The sequence below is a fragment of the Pinus tabuliformis genome, chromosome 6 (assembly GCF_031772625.1).
Source record: "Pinus tabuliformis cultivar Carrire ecotype Pingquan chromosome 6, CPIR1, whole genome shotgun sequence".
Classification (NCBI taxonomy): Eukaryota; Viridiplantae; Streptophyta; class Pinopsida; order Pinales; family Pinaceae; genus Pinus; species Pinus tabuliformis.
The window spans coordinates 600,638,545-600,660,642 of record NC_142292.1 but is presented as its reverse complement, the minus strand read 5'-3'; positions in this window follow the sequence as shown (position 1 = coordinate 600,660,642).

Genomic DNA, 22,098 nt, shown 5'->3' with positions numbered 1-22,098 from the left:
TCACCGTGCTGCGACTTCCCTTATTTGCTGTGGCTACCTCTTATTCCACACACTTCTCCTTTATTGGATCAATGAAGATCGAATGATGCAAATGTCTTCAGTGTGTGTTTGTTTATACGAGTGGTAAGGCGAGGTCGTGGCTACCTAGCCGACCTGCCCATGCCCTCAAACTCCATCACAAACACTTCTAAACATGAGTCGACCTTTGTTCCAAACGCCTACAAGTCAAGGTCAGCCTTGCTACATTTTTTGGTCGACCCATGGGTGTTCCTCCATGCTCCCATGCATATATAAACTCCTCACTCTCCTCCTACACACTTGTATTATAACATAACACCTTCGCATGCTAAGTCGAACTCGCACTTTCTTCGTTTGTCATCGCACTTCAAGCTGGGAGCGCATTGAAGGACTGTAGGTCCTTACATCCTCCTCCACCTAAAGTTGTTGTCGTCCTCGACAACATACCATCTTGGTAGACATCCACCAAGATCTACAACTGTCTCACCCATGATGTTAACTCCTCCACATACTGCAACCATCTCTGCAACATATGTAGAACCACCATCTCCATCGTGTCTCGTCTCGGCAACCATCTGTCAACAAGATCACCATACCAAGGTATACACCCCATCGGTATGTCATACATTGGAAATCATCTCAATCCATGACCATCGATCATCTTGTCTCAATCTCCACATGTTGCTCCCCATAGTGGAAGGCTGGACCTTCCATCTCAAGCTACATGCCCACTGCAACATCTCGTGTCAACCTCATCATGTGTCGTCCTCGTGTGAACTACTGCCATGATACTCCAACAAATGCTAAGACATCTCTACAAACTGCATGCCCCTATGTTTGAACTAGTTGGGTAGCTAATCCAACTGTTACGCCCAAACCATGAGAATGTACACCCTCATGCCATCACCGATTGTTTCTCAGAACATCCCGTCACATCCTCAACATGATCAAGAATCCATCTCCATACAAGTGTAAGCCATGCTCAGGTCCATGAAGTAGTCTCCATCTCATCTGCAACATGTTGTCCATGATGTTTGGTACAATGTGTTGTATGGAATCAGGTGCATCCATCCCAACATCATCCATCTGCAAAATATCCATCTCCTGAAAGCGAAGAGACCATCTCATCAAAACCCGACTCTCGATGTGCCACATCCAGGTCCATGAGGCAAGTTCCATCATATCTATTTTTTCCATCCCTTAAGTCTACCATAGAAACAAGTATAGACCTGTCTCATCTATCCATGTGCTACCCATGATCATAGATCAATCAGCTCCCATGTGTCAAAAGTGGTTAAGTCTCAGCTCAACCCATGCACAAGTGTTGCCACCAAGGCATCATCATCGTCGTAACTCCATCACTTCAAAGTGTCTCATATCGATCCTGCACATCAAGTCACTCTTCCAAGCCACACCCATACATGTACTCGAAAGTATGCACCCCATCCTGCATCAAAGTCTCTTATCTCAGCTCCTCAATGCATCAGATCCTCTAAGTCCACCATATATGAAGTCCCTAAAAGTCACAACCTCATGTCATCATGAGCTCCATGAGTCACGTCCAACCAACATCTCAGCAAGCATACAAGTCTCGGCCCAAAGGTCTCTACAAGATGCCTTAGCTCTCCATGTAGTAGGAATGCTCCATATTCTGCTCATAACTCCATCCAATTCCATGGCCTTGTTGTACATAAGTGCACAACCTCTCCATCGACTCATAAGTAAAAAATCTCCATGTCACACCAGCAAATCCACCTGCACAACATCCCTGGATTGACACTCCTCATTGGATGCCCATACGACACCTCTATAAGTGCTCCTGCATAATGTCCCTGCTTAAGACTTCCATGATCCATGTCTCCAACCTGATGTCCATGACTAGGTTTCCCATGTAATCCAATCAAGTAGACCCATCACAATAATCAATCATTGCTATCCAAGCTACAATCTTCGGTCTAGTGAACTCGGTCACCCAACCATATCATCATCATCACGAGTCCCTTCCATCAAAGCTCCCTCCACTAAAGGTTCCACCAAGACTATCTCTTTGTCTTCGCCATGAGAAGTCCACCCAAGCATCATCATACCCAAGTGTGTGCCCTTCAACCTGTCCATGACTCATGCGGGGCACATAGCCAATTCTCCATGTGGCTAAAGCATGACCCAATCCTTCGCAATGATCATCATGTTCCTCCCTTGTCACGGGCCTTTGTACCTTCTATCATAAGGTCACAAACAACCCGAACAAGTCTTGCAACAGTCAACAATCCTTTCTACTCCATACAAGGTCTCGTCATAGACATCCATGGTAAGATGCTCCCTAGCATCGGCAAGCTAATTTTTCCCTTCCCCGCATACGGTCCATCTACCAAATGCTCATGTGAGACACAAGTATCAATAGTACTTACATCATCATCATGAGGTTCCTCCATATGAGTATCCTCATCCATCCATGTCTGCAAACTGCACAATCCTGGTCCAACTTGATCAATCTCAAGTTCACCCTTCACCGTTGTCACATTTGCAACACCTTCAATCATCATGGCTTCCTCTTCCTTGTTAGCACAATCTGCAACTTCATCTTGCTCCATTGTCCAACCAAGTTGAAGAAGTTCATCTGCAACATTCTTTTCCAAGACTTCAAGCTTCTCTCGAATCTAGGGATTCTCTTCTTTCATCTACTTCAACTTGTATAAGGTAAGCAAGAGCTTCCCTTCGCATTCTTCCAAACCTGTCATGCCTTCTTGTTCAGCTTGGCCAAAGCACGAAGCTTCTCCTCTGCTAAACCTATTTCACCATTCACCTGAATCACTCTGATATTCCACCTGTTACCTGCAAAACTTGAACTTCCTTTCGAGTCTTCGATCTTTGTAGAATCAGCTCCTTGATTTAGTTCACCAAGTTTCCTGCAAAACTTGGACCATCTCTGATACCACCTGTCACGAAGTGCAGTTGTGTATCAGCTTCAACGCTTCAACACCAGCACCAGCTCCCCGAAATTAGCTCTAATACCACCTGTCATGCCCCTACATTGGCAGTACTCTTCCAACTGCACTATAGCGAGGTGAGGCACTACCAACCGTTTTATTTTCACCAATACTTATGATTGTAGACTATGCCTAACATTACATACTTAGTTTTATTTTCGTTACCAAGTATTGTTATGTTTCCTTTATACAAGTGAAAGCTCGTAACATTCACATAAATAGCATTATACAAGAGAAATGCACAACAGTATAAAGGGAGGTGCAACTCCCTACAATATGAGTCTGCCCGAATCAATATATTATACAATCTTCACTTTTACAAAGTACAAGTTAAATCTTGGGAAACCCCAAATTTACACTTCGCAAATTTTCAACTTCGGCAAACTCGGTTGCCCAGCTTGTCGGCACCTCCGCACATTCGCCGCACGACTCACCAACCCTTCGTTCACCTCATCAAATGATCGTGTTGTTTGCCCAACTTTGGCACGCCCCCTCATAACCAAGTCACCACACGCGGGCACCTCCGCACGAGTCACACCTCCATTGACAATCTCAACACTTCACACTAGCGGGTGACTCCACCAAGTCTCCACTGTTTACCCTTGCACGATTGGTGGGCGCTCACCCGAGCTACCCAAGAACCTGTGCCAAGTCGTCGCACAACTCGAGTGCCCACGCCGTTGTTCAACCGTCGGGAACTCCTTTGCACAACCGGGCGCCCACACTCGTGAACACCCTACTCGTCAACCGGCGGGCGCTCCTCCACCCGCGCCCTCACCCAAACCAAGACAATGCGTTTTCCTCGTGTAGCCTTGCCCAAGGTTGGGCGCATCACCATGCTGCAACTTCCCTTTATTTGCTATAGCTACCTGTTATTCCACACACTTCTCCTTTGTTTGATGAGCGAAGATTGAATGATGCAAATGTCTTCAATGCGTGTATGTTTATACGAGTAGCAAGGCGAGGTCGTGGCTACCCAGCCGACCTAACCACGCCCTCAAACTCCATCACAAACACTTCTAAACATGAGTCAGCCTTTGTTCCAAACTCCCACAAGTCAAGGTCAGCCTTGCTACATTTGTTGGTCGGCCCATGGGTGTTCCTCCATGCTCCCATGCATATATAAACTCCTCACTCTCCTCCTACGCACTTGTATTATAACATAACACCTTTGCACGCTAAGTTGAGCTCGCACTTTCTTCATTTTTCATCGCACTTTAAGCTGGGAGCGTGTTCAAGGACTACAGGTCCTTACACCGACGAACCAACGGCCTGCGGGGGTGGCAGGGTGATTCCGGGAATCACCCCACCACCCACCCAAGCCATTTAGCCACTAGGGTGGGGTGGCAGGGTGACTCCGGGAATCACGATGCCACCCTCATGAGCCATTGGGCCACCGAGGTGGGGGGTGATTCTGGGAATCACCCCGCCCTCCGCCCCACCCCTACAACCCAACGCCCTGCGGGGGTGGCTGGGTTATTCCAGGAATTACCCCACCCTCTGCCCCACCTCGGCTGTCACTCCCCTACACCTATGGTAGTCTTTCAACCGCTTATAGTGAGGTGTGGCACTACTAATCATTTCCTTTTCACCAATACTTACGAATGTAGACTACGCCTAACATTCCACTTATCTTACTTAGTTTGTGTTTCGCAACCAAGTATTATTAATGTGTTCCTTTAAACAAGTGAAAACCCATAACATTCACATAACAACATTATACAAGAGAAATGCACAACAGTATAAAGGGAGGGGCAAATCCCTGCAATATGAGTCTGCCCGAATCAATATATATATAATCTTCTTTTACAAGTACAAGTTAAATCTTGGGAAACCCCAAATTTACACTTAGCCAATTTTCAACTTTGGCAAACTCGGTTGCCCAGCTCGTCAGCGCCTCCACATGGTCGCCGCATGACTCACCAACCCTTCGTTCACCTCATTGCACGATTGTATTGTTTGCCAAACTTGGGTGCACCTCGTCGTAACCAAGTTGCCACACACGGGCGCCTCTGCACGAGTCACACCTCTGTTCACAATCTCAACACTTGACATCGGCGGGCGACTCCATCAAGTCTCCACCATTTACCCTTGCACGATGGGTGGGTGCTCACCCGAGCTACCCAAGAACCCGTTCCAAGTCGTCGCACAACCCGGGTGCCCACGCCTTTGTTCAACTGTCGGGTGCTCCTTTGCACAACTGGGTGCCCACACCCATGCAATCCCTACTCTTCGACCGACGCGCGCTCCTCCACCCGGGACTTCATGCAAACCAAGACAATGCGTTTTCCTCATGTAGCGTCGCCCAAGGTTGGGTGCATCACCGTGCTATGACTTCCCTTTATTTGTTGTGGCTACCTCTTATTCCATGCACTTCTCCTTTGTTGGATGAGCGAAGATAGAATGATGCAAATGTCTTCAACGCGTGTTTGTTTATACGAGTGGCGAGGCGAGGTCGTGGCTACCCAGCCGACCTACCCACGCCCTCAAACTCCATTGCAAACACTTCTAAACATGAGTCGGCCTTCATTCCAAATGCCCACAAGTCAAGTCAGCCTTCATACGTTTGTTGGTTGGCCCGTGGGTGCTCCTCCACACTCCCATGCATATATAAACTCCTCGCTCTCCTCCTACTCACTTGTATTATAACATAACACCTTTGCACGCTAAGTCGGGCTCACACTTTCTTTGTTTGACATTGCACTTCAAGATGGGAGCACGTTCAAGGACTACAGGTCCTTACACTGGGGGCCCAATGGCCCGCGAGGGTGGTAGGGTAATTCCAAGAATCATCCTGCCACCCCCGCGAGCCGTTAGGCCACTGGGGTGGGGTGGAGGGTTGCAAACAACCTCTGCCTCACCCTGGCAACCCAATGGCCCGCGGGGGTGGTGGGGTGATTCTAGGAATTTCCTTGCCATGCCTACGGGCCGTTGCACCACCAAGGTGGGGGGGACGCTATCCACAACCCTTCGCCCCACCTTAGCAGCCCATCGACATGTGGGGGTGGTGGGGCAATTCCAAGAATCACCCCATCACCCCCGTGGGCCGTTGGGTCCCTAGGGTGGGGGGTAGGGCTACGGATAGCTTGCGCCCCACCCTAGTTTAGGGGTGGCGATGTGATTCCAGGAATCATCCCACCCTATACCCCACCTCGGCGGCCCAATGGCCCGCAAGGTGGCAAGGTGATTCCAGGAATCATCCCGCCCTTCGCCCCACCCTGGTGACCCAATAGCCCGCGGGGGCGATGGGGTGATTATGGGAATCGCCACACCACCCCCGCGGGCTGTTAGACTGCTGGTGTAAGGACCTGCAATCCTTGAACACGCTCCCGACTTGAAGTGCGATGACAAACAAAGAAAGTGCGAGCTCGACTTAGCGTGCAAAGGTGTTATGTTATAATACAAGTGCATAGGAGGAGAATGAGGAGTTTATATATGCATGGGAGCATGGAGGAGCACCCACGGGCTGACCAACAAACATAGCAAGGCCAACTTGACTTGTGGGCATTTGGAATGAAGGCTGACTCATGTTTAGAAGTGTTTGCGATGGAGTTTGAGGGCATGGGCAGGTCGGCTGGGTAGCCACAACCTCGCCTTGCCACTCGTATAAACAAACACGCGTTGAAGACATTTGCATCATTCGATCTTTGCTCATCCAACAAAGGAGAAGTGCGTGGAATAAGAGGTAGTCGCAACAAATAAAGGGAAGTTGCAGCACAATGATGCACCCAACCTTGGGTGAGGCTACACGAGGAAAATGCATTGTCTTGGTTTGGGTGAGGGTGCGGGTGGAGGAGCGCCTGCCGGTCGAAGAGTAGGGCATGCATGGGTGTGGGCGCCCGATTGTACAAAGGAGTGCCCGACAGTTGAACAAAGGCATGGGCGCCCGAGTTGTGCGACGACTTGGCACGGGTTCTTCAGTAGCTCTGGTGAGCACCTGCCCATCGTGTAAGGGTAAACGGTGGAGACTTGGTGGAGTCGCCCACCGGTGTGAAGTGTTGAGATTGTGAATGGAGGTGTGACTCGTGCGAGGGCACCTGTGTGTCGCGACTTGGTTACGACGAGGCATGCCCAAGTTGGGCAAACAACACGATTGTGCGACAAGGTGAACGAAGGGTTGGTGAGTCATGCAGTGACTGTGCGAAGGTGCCAACGAGTTGGGAAACCGAGTTTGCCGAAGTTGAAAATTGGCTAAGTGTAAATTTGGGGTTTCCCAAGATTTAACTTGTACTTGTAAAAGAAGATTATATATATTGATTCGGGTATACTCATATTGTAGGGAGTTGCCCCTCCCTTTATACTATTGTGCATTTCTCTTGTATAATGTCGTTATGTGAATGTTATGGGCTTTCACTTGTATAAAGGAACACACTAATAATACTTGGTTGTGAAACACAAACTACGTAAGATAAGTGGAATGTTAGGTGTAGGCTACGATCATAAGTATTGGTGAAAAGAAAATGATTGGTAGTGCCGCACCTTGCTATAAGTGGTTGAAAGACTACTGCAGGTGTAGGGGCATGACAGGTGGTATCAGAACTAGTTTGAAGACTTGGAGAAGTCTTGCAGGAAGCTGGGCGAAGCAAGTGCGTATAAACTTGACAGTTGATGAGAGTGGAAGCTAGTTTCACATACAAGTGGAACAAGGGCTAGTTCATGATTGCATGGAACATGGTGAAGCTGGGGAATGGTAAAATAGGTTTAGTAGAGGTGAAGCTTTGTGCTTGGGCCAAGCTAAACGACAAGGCATGGTAGGTTTGGAAGAATGTGAAGGGAAGCTCTTGCTTATCTTATACAGGTTGAAGCGAATGAAAGAAGAGAATCCCCATATTCGAAACGAAGTTGAAGTCTTGGAAAAGAATGTTGAAGATGAACTTCTTCAACTTGACTGGACAATGGAGCAAGATGAACTTGCATATTGTGCTGACAAGGAAGAGGAAGGCATGATGAATGAGGATGTTACAGATGTGACAACGAAGGAGGATGAACTTGAGGTTGATCAAGTTGAGCCAGGATTGTGCAGTTTGCAGACATGGATGGATGAGGATACTCATATGGAGGAGCCTCATGATGATGATGAAGTAAGTATTGATACATGTGTTTCACTTGAGCACTTGGTAGATGGACCGTATGTAGGGGAGAGCAAAATAAGTTTTCCGATGCTGGGGAGGATCTTACCATGGATGACTACGATAAGGCCTTATATGGAGAAGCAAGGATTGTTGATTGTAGCAAGACTTGTTGGGGTTGTTTGTGACCTTATGATAGAAGGTACAAAGGCCCATGACAAGGGAGGAACATGATGATCATTGAAGAGGATTGGGTCATGCTTTAGACACATGGAGAATTGGCTAAGTGCCCGGCATGACTCATGGACAGATTGAATAGGTTACACACTTGAGGTACAATGATGCTTGGGTGGACTTCTCATGGCCGAGACCAAGAGCAAGTCTTGGTGGAACCTTCAGTGGGGGAGCTATGATTGAAGGGACTCGTGATGATGATGATATGGTTGGGTGACTGAGTTCACTACACTGAAGATTGCAGACTTGGATGGGGATGACCGATTGTTGTGATGGGTCTACTTGGTTGGACTAGATGGGAAACTTAGTCATGGACGTCAAGTTGGAGACATGGAACATGGCAGTCTTATGCAGGGACATTATGCAGGAGCACGTATAGAGGTTTCACTTATGGGCATCCAATGAGGAGTGCTAAGGCAGGGATGTTGTGCAAGTGGATTTGTTGGTGTGACATGGAAACTTATTATTTATGAACCTATGGAGAGGTTGTGCACTTATGTACAATAAGGCCATGGACTTGGATGGAGTTGTGAGCAGACTATGGAGCATTCCTACTACAAGGAGAGCTAAGGCGTCTTGCAGAGACCTTTGGGCTGAGACTTGTATGCTTGCTGAGATGGTGGTTGGGGATGGCCTATGGACCTCATGATGACATGAGGTTGTGACTTTTAGGGACTTCATATATGGTGGACTTAGAGGATTTGATGCATTGAGGAGCTAAGGTGAGAGACCTTGATGCAGGATGGGGTGCATACTTTCAAGTACATGTATGGGAATGGCTTGAAAGAGTGACTTGATGTGGAGGATCGATATGAGACACTTTGGAGTGATGGAGTTACAACGATGATGATGCCTTGGTGGCAACACTTGGGCATGGGTTGAGCCGAGACTTAACCACTTTTGACACATGGGAGCTGATTGATCTATGATCATGGGCAGCACATGGATAGATGAGACAAGTATATACTTGTTTCTATGGCAGACTTGAGGGATGGCACATAGAGATGTGATGGAGGTAGCTTCGCTGACTTGGATGTGGCACATCAAGAGTCGGGTTGAGAGATGATCTCTTCACTTTGAGGAGATGGATGTTTTGCAGATGGATGATGATGTTGGGGTGGATGTGGCTGATTTCATGTAGCACATTAGTACCAAACATCATGGACAACATGTTGCAGAAGAGATGAGGACTACTTCATGGACCTGAGCATGGCTTACACTTGTATGGAGATGGATTCCTGATCGAGTTGAGGATGTGATGGGATGTTCTGAGAAATGACTGATGATGGCATGAGGATGTTCACTCTCATGGTTTGAGCGTGACGGTTGGATTAACTACCCAACTAGTTTAGACGTGGGGTCGCGAAGTGTGCAGATATGTGTTAGCATTATGTTGGAGCATCATGGCAGCGGTTCACATGAGGACGACACATGATGAGGCCGAAACGAGAGGTTACAGAAAGCATGTAGCTTGGATGGAAGGGCCAACCTTCCACGATGGTGAGCAACATGTGGAGATTGCAACGAGATGGTCGATGATAATGGATTGAGATGATTTCTGATGTATGACATACCAATGGGGTGTATACCTTGGTATGGTGATTTTGGTGACAGATGGTTGCCAAGACAAGACATGATGGAGATGGTAGATCTACATATGTTGCAGAGATGGTTGCAGTATGTGGAGGAGTTGACATCATGGGTGAGATAGTTGTTGATGATCTTGGTGGATGGCTACCAGGATGGCATGTTGTCGAGGACAACAATGACTTCAGGTGGAGGAGGATGTAAGGACCTCCAATCCTTGAACGCACTCTCGACTTGAAGTGCGATGACAAATGAAGAAAGTGCAAGCTTGACTTAGTGTGTGAAGGTGTTATGTTATAATACAAGTGCATAGGAGGAGAACGAGGAGTTTATATATGCGTGGGAGCATGGAGGAGCACCCACGGGCCGACCAACAAATGTAGCAAGGCCGACTTGATTTGTGGGTGTTTGGAATGAAGGCGGACTCATGTTTATAATTGTTTGTGATGGAGTTTGAGGGCGCGGGCAGGTCAACTGGGTAGCCATGACCTCACCTTGCCACTTGTATAAATAAACATGTGTTGAAGACATTTGCATCCTTTGATCTTCGCTCATCCAACAAAGGAGAAGTGCATGGAATAAGAAGTAGCCACAGCAAATAAAGGGAAGTCATAGCATGGTGATGTGCCCAAACTTGGGTGAGACTACACGAGGAAAACACTTTGTCTTGGTTTGGGTGAGGGCGCGGGTGGACGAGCGCCTGCTGGTCGAAGAGTAGGGCGTGCATGGGTGTGGGCGCCCGGTTGTGGAAAGGAGCGCCCAACAGTTGAACAAAGGCTTGGGCACCCGGGTTGTGCGACGACTTGGCACGGGTCCTTAGGTAGCTCGGGTGAGCACCCACCCATTGTGTAAGGGTAAATGGTGGAGACTTGGAGGAGTCACTAGCTAGTGTGATGTGTTGAGATTGTGAACGAAGGTGTGACTCATGCGGGGGCACTTGTGTGTAGCGACTTGGTTATGACGAGGTACGCCTAAGTTGGCAGACAACACGATTGTGCGACAAGGTGAACGAGGGGTTGGTGAGTTGTGTGGCAACCTTGTGAAGGTGCCGATGAGCTGGGCAACTTTGTTTGATGAAGTTGAAAATTGGCTAAGTGTAAATTTGTGGTTTCCCAAGATTTAACTTGTACTTGTAAAAGAAGATTATATATATTGATTCGGGCAGACTCATATTGCAGGGAGTTTCCCCTCCCTTTATACTGTGGTTCATTTCTCTTGTATAATGCTATTATGTGAATGTTATGGGCTTTCACTTGTATAAAGGAACGCATTAATAATACTTGGTTGCGAAAAAAAAACTAAGTAGGATAAGTGGAATGTTAGGCATAGTGTACAATCGTAAGTATTGGTGAAAAGAAAACGATTGGTAGTGCCGCACCTCACTATAAGTGGTTGAAAGACGACTGCAGGTGTAGGGGTGTGACAGTTGGTGTCACACCACCAAGCCTGCGGTAGTCTTTCAACCGTGCTAGGCGAGGTGTGGCACCACTGAACACTTTCTTTTCACCAATACTTATGTTCATGGACTACACCTAACCATATGTCCTACTTAGTTTGTGTTTCACAACCAAGTATAATTAATGTTTCCTTTATACCAATGGACACCCATACACATTCATAAACATCAACAATTATAAATGAAGAACACAATTGCACATTATAAAGGGAGGGGAAACTCCCTGAACGATGAGTCTGCCCGAATAATATATTATACAATCTTTCAATATTACAAAGCTTTACAAGTATACTTGGAAACACCAAGTTTCATACTTAGCCAAATTTACAATCTTGTCACACCTCCATGAGACAACCAAGATTTCCTTGCCCAAGGCAAGCAGGCGCGCCCTCACATGAGCTGCCTTCCGCACTTCACAACTGAACCTTGTCTTCGTGCACAATGGGTGGGTGACTACACCAAATCACCAAGACACCCTCTTCGCACAACCAGCTTCACCAAATGTCTCACCGTCCACACTTGCACGATGGGCAGGTGCTCACCTGAGTCACCCAAGAACCCATGCCAAGTCGTCGCACAAACCAGGCATCCATGCCTTCATTCAACCGCCGGGCGCTCCTTCGCACAACCGGGTGCCACACCCGTGAATGCCCTATACATCGATCGACGGGTGCTCCTTTACCCACGCCCTCACCCAAACCAAGACAATGCATGTTCCTCGTGTAGCCTCGCCCAAGGTTGGGCACATCACTGTGCTGTGCCTTTCCTTCTATTGCTGCGACTATACTTATTCTGCACACTTCGCCCTTTGTTGGATGAGCGAAGATTGAATGATGCAAATGACTTCAACTCGCGCTCAATATATACGTTGCTCAACAGTTATGCCATTCCCTTGGCTAACCCATTCATTTCATCAACTAATGTTTCTTGTTCATGCTTGCGGATTGGTCGGCCCGTCGACCAATGCCCTCAACCATTACTTCCAACCGTCAGCTTCATAGCATGAACACCCCACGCTGTTCATAATATAAACATGGTCGCTCAACCCATCTACGCATTTTCTCTTATGTCTCCTCGTGTGCTAGTTGTAGAGCTTCCATAACTCATCGCTCAAGTCTCACTTCATGCCAGGAGCGTGTGTCAAGGACTGCAGGTCCTTACATCCTCCTCTACCTGAAGTCATTGTCGTCCTCGACAACATACCATCCTGGTAGCCATCCACCAAGATCAATATTTCCATATCCGAACAGTCTTATCCATGATATCAACTCCTCCACATACTGCAAACATCCCTGCAACATATGTAGAACCACTGTCTCCGTCATGTCTCATCGTCATCCTGTAGTCTTTCATCAGATGCCAACACACTCTTATCATGTGCTAACATGTAGTCCCGACAGCAACATCTCTCTGTCAAACATCGCCTCAGACTAGCCTGATACGAACACACCTCTGTACATTGGTACCCCTCATGACTCGAACTAGTCAGGTGATCAGTCCAACTGTCATGCTCAAATCATAAAAATGCACATCCTTATGTCCCCATCAGTCTCTCCTTGAATTGAGCTACATCTCGGACTCATCAAGGATCTGTCTAATTCCCATGTTCAGGTCCATGGAAACTCCATCCCATCTACAACATGTTCAAACCATGGCCTTGTTGTACAAGAGTGTACAACCTCTCCACTGGCTCATACATTTCCATGTCACAACAGCATCTGCACAACATCCTTTGCTTCGGCATTCCCCATAGAATTTCCATGAATGACACCTCTACACATGCTCCCGCATAATGTTCCTGCATAACTATCATGGTCCATATCTCCAACCTGATGTCCATGACTCTAGTTTTCCATGATTTCCAACCCATGTAGACTCCATCTCAACATCTGGTCATCTGAATCCAAGTCTGCAATCTGTCATAAAGAAGCCTCCTCCCAAGGCCCCTTACTAAGTTGATGTGGTTCCTCCCTACCAAGACCTCCACACCAACCCATCTCCAAGGTTGTCTATAGAGAAAGGAGAGCCAGGAAGTTTCCTCCCTGACTCTCATCCACCCATGTATCAGATTAATGTTGTGTCATCAAGTATCTGTGCACAGCCTCAATCTCCTCACACGTACACCCAAGCTCCCTAAGCTTGTCCTTCATCAACTGAAAGTCATATATGCCCATAGCATACCTGCAAAAGTCCACTATACCAGCCGGATCTCTACCTTCATAATCCTCATCAATCACTACCTCTGAAGTAGTACTCGGACTCCGTTCATCTGCAATTCGATTATGAAGATCATCAGTAGAAGATGTCTTTGTTAAGTGCTCCAAGGTTCGTGAGATTTATCTCCCACTTACTTCATTCTTCCTCGCTCTTGCAACAAAGTCAATAAACTTCCCTTCCTTCATTTTTTGGGTCATACTCCTAAAGCCTCTTTGCTCCACATCCTCATGCTTCACATTTGGATCTTTGGGATAGAAAGTCATAGAATTCATCCTCGGTCTATACCCTAAGCAACTCCTTCTATTCATCAGATCCATCATGGTTCTTCCCTCAGCTGTGATCAAGAGAATGTCCTGGTCCACCATTGGTATGGCTTGTGCAAGACTCATGAAATCTTTCCCCAGCACCATAGAATGATCATCCATGTCCACAATCCTCCAGTCCAAATTTCCAAACCACGATCCCAATCTCACCTGAGTGTTATCCATTACACCAATAACAACTTTCATGGTAGAGTTGACTGCTTTGAAAGCACTCCATTCCCTCTCCATCTTTGATTTCTTCCCAAAAGAATTTGCTGCTTTCCTGCTTAAGCAGCTATGAGTAGCTCGCATATCCACCAAAGCTGCAAATCTCTTGCCCTTCACGGCCACCTGCACAAAACTTAGCTTCAAGGCATCACCTCCTTATGTCGGCTTTATCTTGTGTCTCACATCAGCAACCTTCTTCAAGAATTCGGCCTCAGAAGTGTCAATTGGCTTGTGCTCCAACTTTACATTCCTCCTAAGGTACTTCACTTCCTTGCTTGGCTCTTGTAAGCAACTCGATCCTAGTCTAGCTTGACTCCCATCAAGCTTGTCCTCCATCGCATTCTGCTCAAGTGCACCAACCAAGTATCAATTGAATACTTCCATAGAACTAAGCTTCCGAACATCCTTTGGATTGTCTTGGTAGTGAGTTCTCAGCCTATCAATGTAGTCAAGCTCTTCCTGCTCAATTACAACGATCTTCTTACCAAGAAGCTTCTTCTTTATCTCCTCCTCAGTTTGTTTGATTTTGGCTTCCACCATGGCACTCTTCTTCCTTAACTGGGCTCTTTCATCCAAGAGCTCTTGAAGACCAAGACCACTTCATCGGATCTCCTCATCAACTTCGTTGAGTTCACCATTTATCGCACTTCCGCATTGGCTCTTGAGTTCTTCGAGTTCCCTCCTTAGTTCCGAACAACCTTCCCAAATCTTCATGTTCTCAGCCTTCATCGAAACCCAGTTAGAACTCCATTGACCCATCTGTTCCAACACTTTTTACCAGAAGACTTCACATGCATTATGGCTAGATTCACCTATCGTAGTTTCATTCACCATCTTTGCCTTTCAGCCTTCTCCAAGTTCCCTGCAAAACATGAACCAACTCTTGTTCCACTTGTATGTGAAACCAGCTTCCTTCACCTGCAAGTACCTGTCACGAGCAATCCTGCTAAAACACCAACTGTCAAGTGTTTACACACCTGCTTCACCCAGCTTCCTGCAAGACTTCTCCAAGTCTTCAGACTAGCTCTAATACCAACTGCCATGCCCCAAAGCCTGTAGTAGTCTTTCAACCATGCTACGCAAGGTGCGACACCACCAAACACTTTCTTTTCACCAATACTTATGTTCGTGGACTATGCTAACCATATGTCCTACTTAGTTTGTGTTTCACAACCAAGTATTATTAATTTTTCCTTTATACCAATGAACGCCCATACACATTCATTAACATCAGTAATTATAAATGAAGAACACATTTGCACAATATAAAGGGAGGGGCAACTCCCTGAACAATGAGTTTGCCCGAATAATATATTATATAGTATTTAAATATTACAAAGCTTTACAAATATACTTGGAAACACCAAGTTTCATACTTAGCCAAACTTACAACATTGTCACACCTCTATGCGACAACCAAGATTTCCTTGCCCAAGGCGGGCGGGTGCGCCCTCACACGAGCTACCTTCCACACTTCACAACCGAACTTTGTCTTTGTGCACGATGGGTGGGTGACTCCACCATGTCACCAAGACACCCTCTTCGCACAACCGGCTTCACCAAATGTCTCACCGTGCACACTTGCATGACAGGCGGGTGCTCACCCGAGTCACCCAAGAACCCGTGCCAAGTCGTCGCACAAACCGAGCACCCATGCCTTCATTCAACCATCAGGTGCTCCTTTGCACAACCGGGCGCCACACCCATGCACACCCTATACTTCGACCGGCGGGCGCTCCTCTACCTACCCTCTCACCCAAACCAAGACAATGCATGTTCCTTGTGTAGCCTTGCCCAAGGTTGGGCACATCACCATGCTGAGCCTTTCCTTCTATCGTTGCGACTATACTTATTCTGTGCACTTCTCCCTTTGTTGGATGATCGAAGATGGAATGATGCAAATGAATTAAACTCGCACACAATATATACATTGCTCAATGGTTATGCCATTCCCTTGGCCAACCCGTTCAATTCATCAACCAACATTTCTTATTCATGCTTGCGGCTTGGTCAGCCCGTCGACCAACAGCCTCAACCATTACTTCCAACCGTCGGCTTCATATCATGAATACCCCACGTTGTTCATCATATAAACATGGTTGCTCAACCCATCTATGCATTTTATCTTATGTCTCCTCTTGCACTAGTCGTAGAGCTTCCATAACTCATCGCTCAAGTCACACTTCATGCCGGGAGCATGTGTCAAGGACTGCAGGTCCTTATAGCTGGTGTGGGGCGGAGGGCTGCGGATAGCCTTTGCCCCACCTCGGCGGCCCAATGGCCTGCGGGTGTGGTGAGGCGATCCCAGGAATCACCGCACCGCTCTCGCGGACCGTTGGGCCGCCAGGGTGGGGAAGAGGGCTAAAGACAGCCTCCGCCCCACCCTGACGACCTAATGGCTCGCAGGGGTGGCAAGGTGATTCCATGAACCACCCTACCCTCCGCCTCACCCTGGTGACCCAACGGCCAGTGGGGGTCGTGGGGCGATTCCAGGAATCACACCACCACCCCTGTGGGACGTTGGGTAGCTGGGGTTGGGCAGAGGGTTGCAGACAACCTCCACCCCACCCTGGCGACCCAAGGCCCTACGAGAATGGTGGGCTGATTCCAAGAATCACCCCCCCACCCCTACAAGCCGTTGGGTCGCTAGGGTGGCGGGTGATTCTAGGAATCACCCGGCCCTCCGCCCCACCTCGAAAACCTAATGACCCTTGGGGGTTGCAGGATGATTCTGTGAATTACCCTACACTCTGCCCCACCCCAGCGGCCTAAAGGCCCGCAAGGGTGGTGGGGTGATTACTCAAATCACCCCGCGACCCCCAGCCTTCTCCCCACCTCAACGACCCAACGTCCTCCTGGGGTTGCGGAGCGATTCCGAGAATCAACCCACCACCCCACAGGCCATTGGGCCACCGGGGCGGGGCGGAGGCTGTCCGCAGCCCTCTGCCCCACCTCGGCACTCGAATCACCCCGCGACCCACAACCTTCACCCCACCTCAAAGGCCCAACGTCCCCTCGGGGTCACGGGGCGATTCTGGGAATCAACCCGCCACCCCACGGGCCATTGGGCTATCGGGGTGGGGCAGAGGTTGTCCGCAGACCTCCACCCCACCTCGGCAGCCTAAGGACTCATGCATGTGGCAGGGAAATTCTAAGAATTTCCGTGCCACACCTATGGGCCATTGGGCTGCTGGGGTGGAGTAGAGGTTGTCCGCAGCCCTCCGCCCCACGCTTGCGTCCCAATGGCTCGCGGGGGTGGCTGGGTGATTCCTGCCCACACCAACAATGCAATGCCCCATAGGGGTGGTGGGGTGATTCTAGGAATCACCCCACTCTCTGCCCCACCCTGGTGGCCCAACGGTTCGTGGGGTTGGTCGGGTGATTCTCAGAATCACCTGGCCTCTGCGGCCCAACATCTCGTGGGGGTGGTGGGGTGATTTGAAGGATCACCCCGTCCTCCGCCCCACCCTAGCGGCCAAATAGCCCGTGGGGGTGGTAGGGTTCTTCCGAGAATCACCCCACCCTCCGCTCCACCCCGGTGAACCAACGGCCCGTGGGGGTGTTGGGCTGATTCCGAGAACCACCTCGACCTATGCCCCACCCCAGTTGTCATGCCACTACACCTGCAGTAGTCTTTCAACCACTTATAGTGAGGTGCAGCACTACCAATCGTTTTCTTTTCACCAATACTTACGATTGTAGACTACGCCTAACATTCCACTTATCCTACTTAGTTTGTGTTTCGCAACGAAGTATTATTAATGTGTTCCTTTATACAAGTGAAAACCCATAACATTCAAATAACAACATTATACAAGAGAAATGCACAATAGTATAAAGGGAGGGGCAACTCCCTGCAATATGAGTTTGCACAAATCAATATATATAATCTTCTTTTACAAGTACAAGTTAAATCATGGGAAACCCCAAATTTACACTTAGCCAATTTTCAACTTTGGCAAACTCGGTTGCCCAGCTCGTCGGCACCTTCGCATGGTCACCACACGACTCACCAACCCTTCCTTCACCAAGTCGCACGATCATGTTGTTTGCCAAACTTGGGTGCGCCTTGTCGTAACCAAGTCACCACACATGGGCGCCTCCGCGCGAGTCACACCTCTGTTCACAATATCAACAATTCACATCGGCGGGTGACTCCACCAAGTCTCCACCATTTACCCTTGCACGACGGGCGGGCGCTCACCCGAGATACCCAAGAACTCATGCCAAGTCGTCGCACAACCCGGGCGCCCACGCCTTTGTTCAGCCGTCGTGCGCTCCTTTGCACAACCGGGCGCCCACACCCATGCACGCCCTACTCTTCAACTGGCGGGCGCTCCTCCACCCACGCCCTCACCCAAACCAAGACAGTGCATTTTCCTCATGTAACCTTGCCCAAGGTTGGGTGCATCACCGTGCTGCGACTTCGCTTTATTTGCTGCGGCTACCTCTTATTCCACGCATTTCTCCTTTGTTGGATGAGCGAAGATCGAATGATGCAAATGTCTTCAACGTGTGTTTGCTTATGCGAGTGGCAAGGTGAGGTCGTGGCTACCCAGCCGACCTACCCACACCCTCAAACTCCATCGCAAACACTTTTAAACATGAGTCGACCTTCATTCCAAACGCCCACAAGTCAAGTCGGCCTTCCTACGTTTTTTGGTTGGCGTGTGGGTGCTCCTCCATGCTCCCACGCATATATAAACTCCTCACTCTCCTCCTACACACTTGTATTATAACATAACACCTTCGCACGCTAAGTCAAGCTCGCACTTTATTTGTTTGTCATCGCACTTCAAGCTGGGAGTGCGTTCAAGGACTGCAGGTCCTTACATCCTCCTCCACCTGAAGTCGTTGTCATCCTCGACAACATGCCATCCTGGTAGCCATCCACCAAGATCATCAACAACTGTCTCACCCATGATGTCAACTCCTCCACATACTGCAACCATCTCTACAACATATGTAGAAATACGATGTCCATCATGTCTCGTCTCGGCAACCATCTATCACCAAAATCACCATACCAAGGTATACACCTCATCGATATGTCATACATCAGAAATCATCTCAATCCATTACAATCAACCATCTCGTTGCAATCTCCACATGCCACTTCCCATCGTGGAGGGCTGGCCCTTCCATCCAAGATACATGCTTTCTGCAAACTCTCATGTCAGCCTCATCATGTGCCATCCTCATGTGAACCACTGCCATGATACTTCAACATAATGCTAACACATCTCTACACACTTTGCGACCCCATGTCTGAACTAGTTGGGTAGCTAATCCAATCGTCATGCTCAAACGATGAGAGTGAACATCCTCATGCCATCATCAATTGTTTCTCAGAACATCTTGTCACATTCTCAAATCGATCAAGGATCCATCTCCATACAAGTATAAGCCATGCTCAGGTCCATGAAGTAGTCCTCATCTCATCTCCAACATGCTATCCATGATGTTTGGTACTAATGTGCTACATGAAATCAGCCACAGCCACCCCAACATCATCATCCATCTGCAAAAAATCCATCTCCTCAAAGTGAAGAGATCATCTCTCAACCCGACTCTTGATGTGCCACATCCAGGTCCACGAAGCTACCTCCATCACATCTGTATGTGTCATCCCTCAAGTTTGTCATAGAAACAAGTATATACCTATCTCATCTATCCATGTGCTGCCCATGATCATAGATCAATAAGCTCCCATGTGTCAAAAGTTGTTAAGTCTTGACTTAACCCATGCCCAAGTGTTGCCACCAAGGCATCATCATCATTGTAACTCCATCACTCCAAAGTGTCTCATATTGATCCTCCACATCAAGTCACTCTTTCAAGCCATTCCCATAGATGTACTTGAAAGTATGCACCCCATCCTGCATCAAAGTCTCTGACCTCAGCTCCTCAATGCATCAGATCCTCCAAGTCCACTGTATGTGAAGTCCCCAAAAGTCACAACCTCATGTCGTCATGAGCTCCATAAGCCATCCCCAACCACCATCTCAGCAAGCATACAAGTCTCAGCCCAAAGGTCTCTACAAGATGCCTCAGCTCTCCATGTAGTAGGAATGCTCCATAGTCTGCTCACAACTGCATCCAAGTCCATGGCCTTGTTGTACATAAGTGCACAACCTCTCCATCGGTTCATAAATAATAAGTTTCCATGTCACACCAACAAATTCACCTGCACAACACCCCTCATTGGATGCCCATAAGTGACACCTCTATAAGTGCTCCTGTATAATGTCCTTGCATAAGACTGCCATGCTCCATGTCTCCAACCTGATGTCCATGACTAAGTTTCCCATGTAGTCCAGCCAAGTAGACCCATCACAACAATCGACCATCCCCGTCCAAGTCTGCAATCTTTGGTCTAGTGAACTCGATCACCCAACCATATCATCATCATCATGAGTCCCTTCCATGATAGCTTCCCCACTGAAGGTTCCACCAAGACTTGCTCTTGGTCTCGACCATGAGCAGTCCACCCAAGCATCATCGTACCTCAAGTGTGTGCCCTCTTCAATCTATCCATGAGTCATGCCAGGCACCCATGACCCAAGCATGACCCAATCCTCTGCAACGATCATCATGTTCCTCCCTTGTCACGAGCCTTTGTACCTTCTATCATAAGGTCACAAACAACCCCAACAAGTCCTGCTACAGTCAACAATCCTTGCTTCTCCATACAAGGTCTCATCATAGTCATCCATGGTAAGATCCTCCCCAGTATCAGAAAACTAATTTTTCTCTTCCCTACATACAGTCCATCTACAAAATGCTCAAGTGAAACACAAGTATCAATACTTACTTCATCATCATCATGAGGCTCCTCCATATGAGTATCCTCATCCATCCATGTCTACAAACTACACGATCCTGGCTCAATTTGATCAACCTCAAGTTCATCCTCCATTGTTGTCACATCTGCAACATCCTCATTCATCACGGCTTCCTCTTCATTGTCAGCACAATTTGCAACTTCATCTTGCTCCATTGTCCAACCAAGTTGAAGAAGTTCATCTTCAACATTCTTTTCCAAGACTTCAAAGTTCCTTTAGAATCCAGGGATTCTCTTCTTTCATTCGCTTCAACCTGTATAAGGTAAGTAAGAGCTTCCCTTCGCATTCTTCCAAACCTGCCATGCCTTGTCATTCAGCTTGGCCCAAGCACAAAGCTTCACCTCTGCTAAACCTATTTTACCATTCGCCAGCTTCACCAAGTTCCCTGCAATCATGAACCAGCCCTTGTTCCACTTGTATGTGAAACCAGCTTCCTCCAGCTGCAAGTACCTGCTTCCACTGTCATCAACTGTCAACTGTATATGCACTTGATTTTCCCAGCTTCGTGCAAGACTTCTCCAAGTCTTAAGACCAGCTCTGATACCACCTATCACACCCCTACACCTACGGTAGTCTTTCAATCGCTTATACCGAGGTGCCGCACTACCAATCATTTTCTTTTTACCAATACTTACGATTGTAGATTACACCTAACATTCCACTTATCCTATTTAGTTTGTGTTTCGCAACCAAGTATTATTAATGTGTTCCTTTATACAAGTGAAAGCCCATAACATTCACATAACATCATTATACAAGAGAAATGCACAATAGTATAAAGGGAGGGGCAACTCCCTACTATATGAATCTGCCCGAATCAATATATATAATCTTCATTTACAAGTACAAGTTAAATCTTGGGAAACCCCAAATTTACACTTAGCCAATTTTCAACTTCGATAAACTCAGTTTCCCAGCTTGTTGGCACCTTTGCACGATCGCCGCATGACTCACCAACCCTTCGTTAACTTTGTCGCATGATCGTGTTATTTGGCCAACTTGGGCGCACCTCGTCATAACCAAGTCGCCACACATGGGCACCTCCGCACGAGTCACACCTCCATTCACAATCTCAACACTTCACACTGGCGGGTGACTCCACCGTTTACCCTTGCATGACGGGCGGGCGCTCACCCGAGCTACCCAAGAACCCAT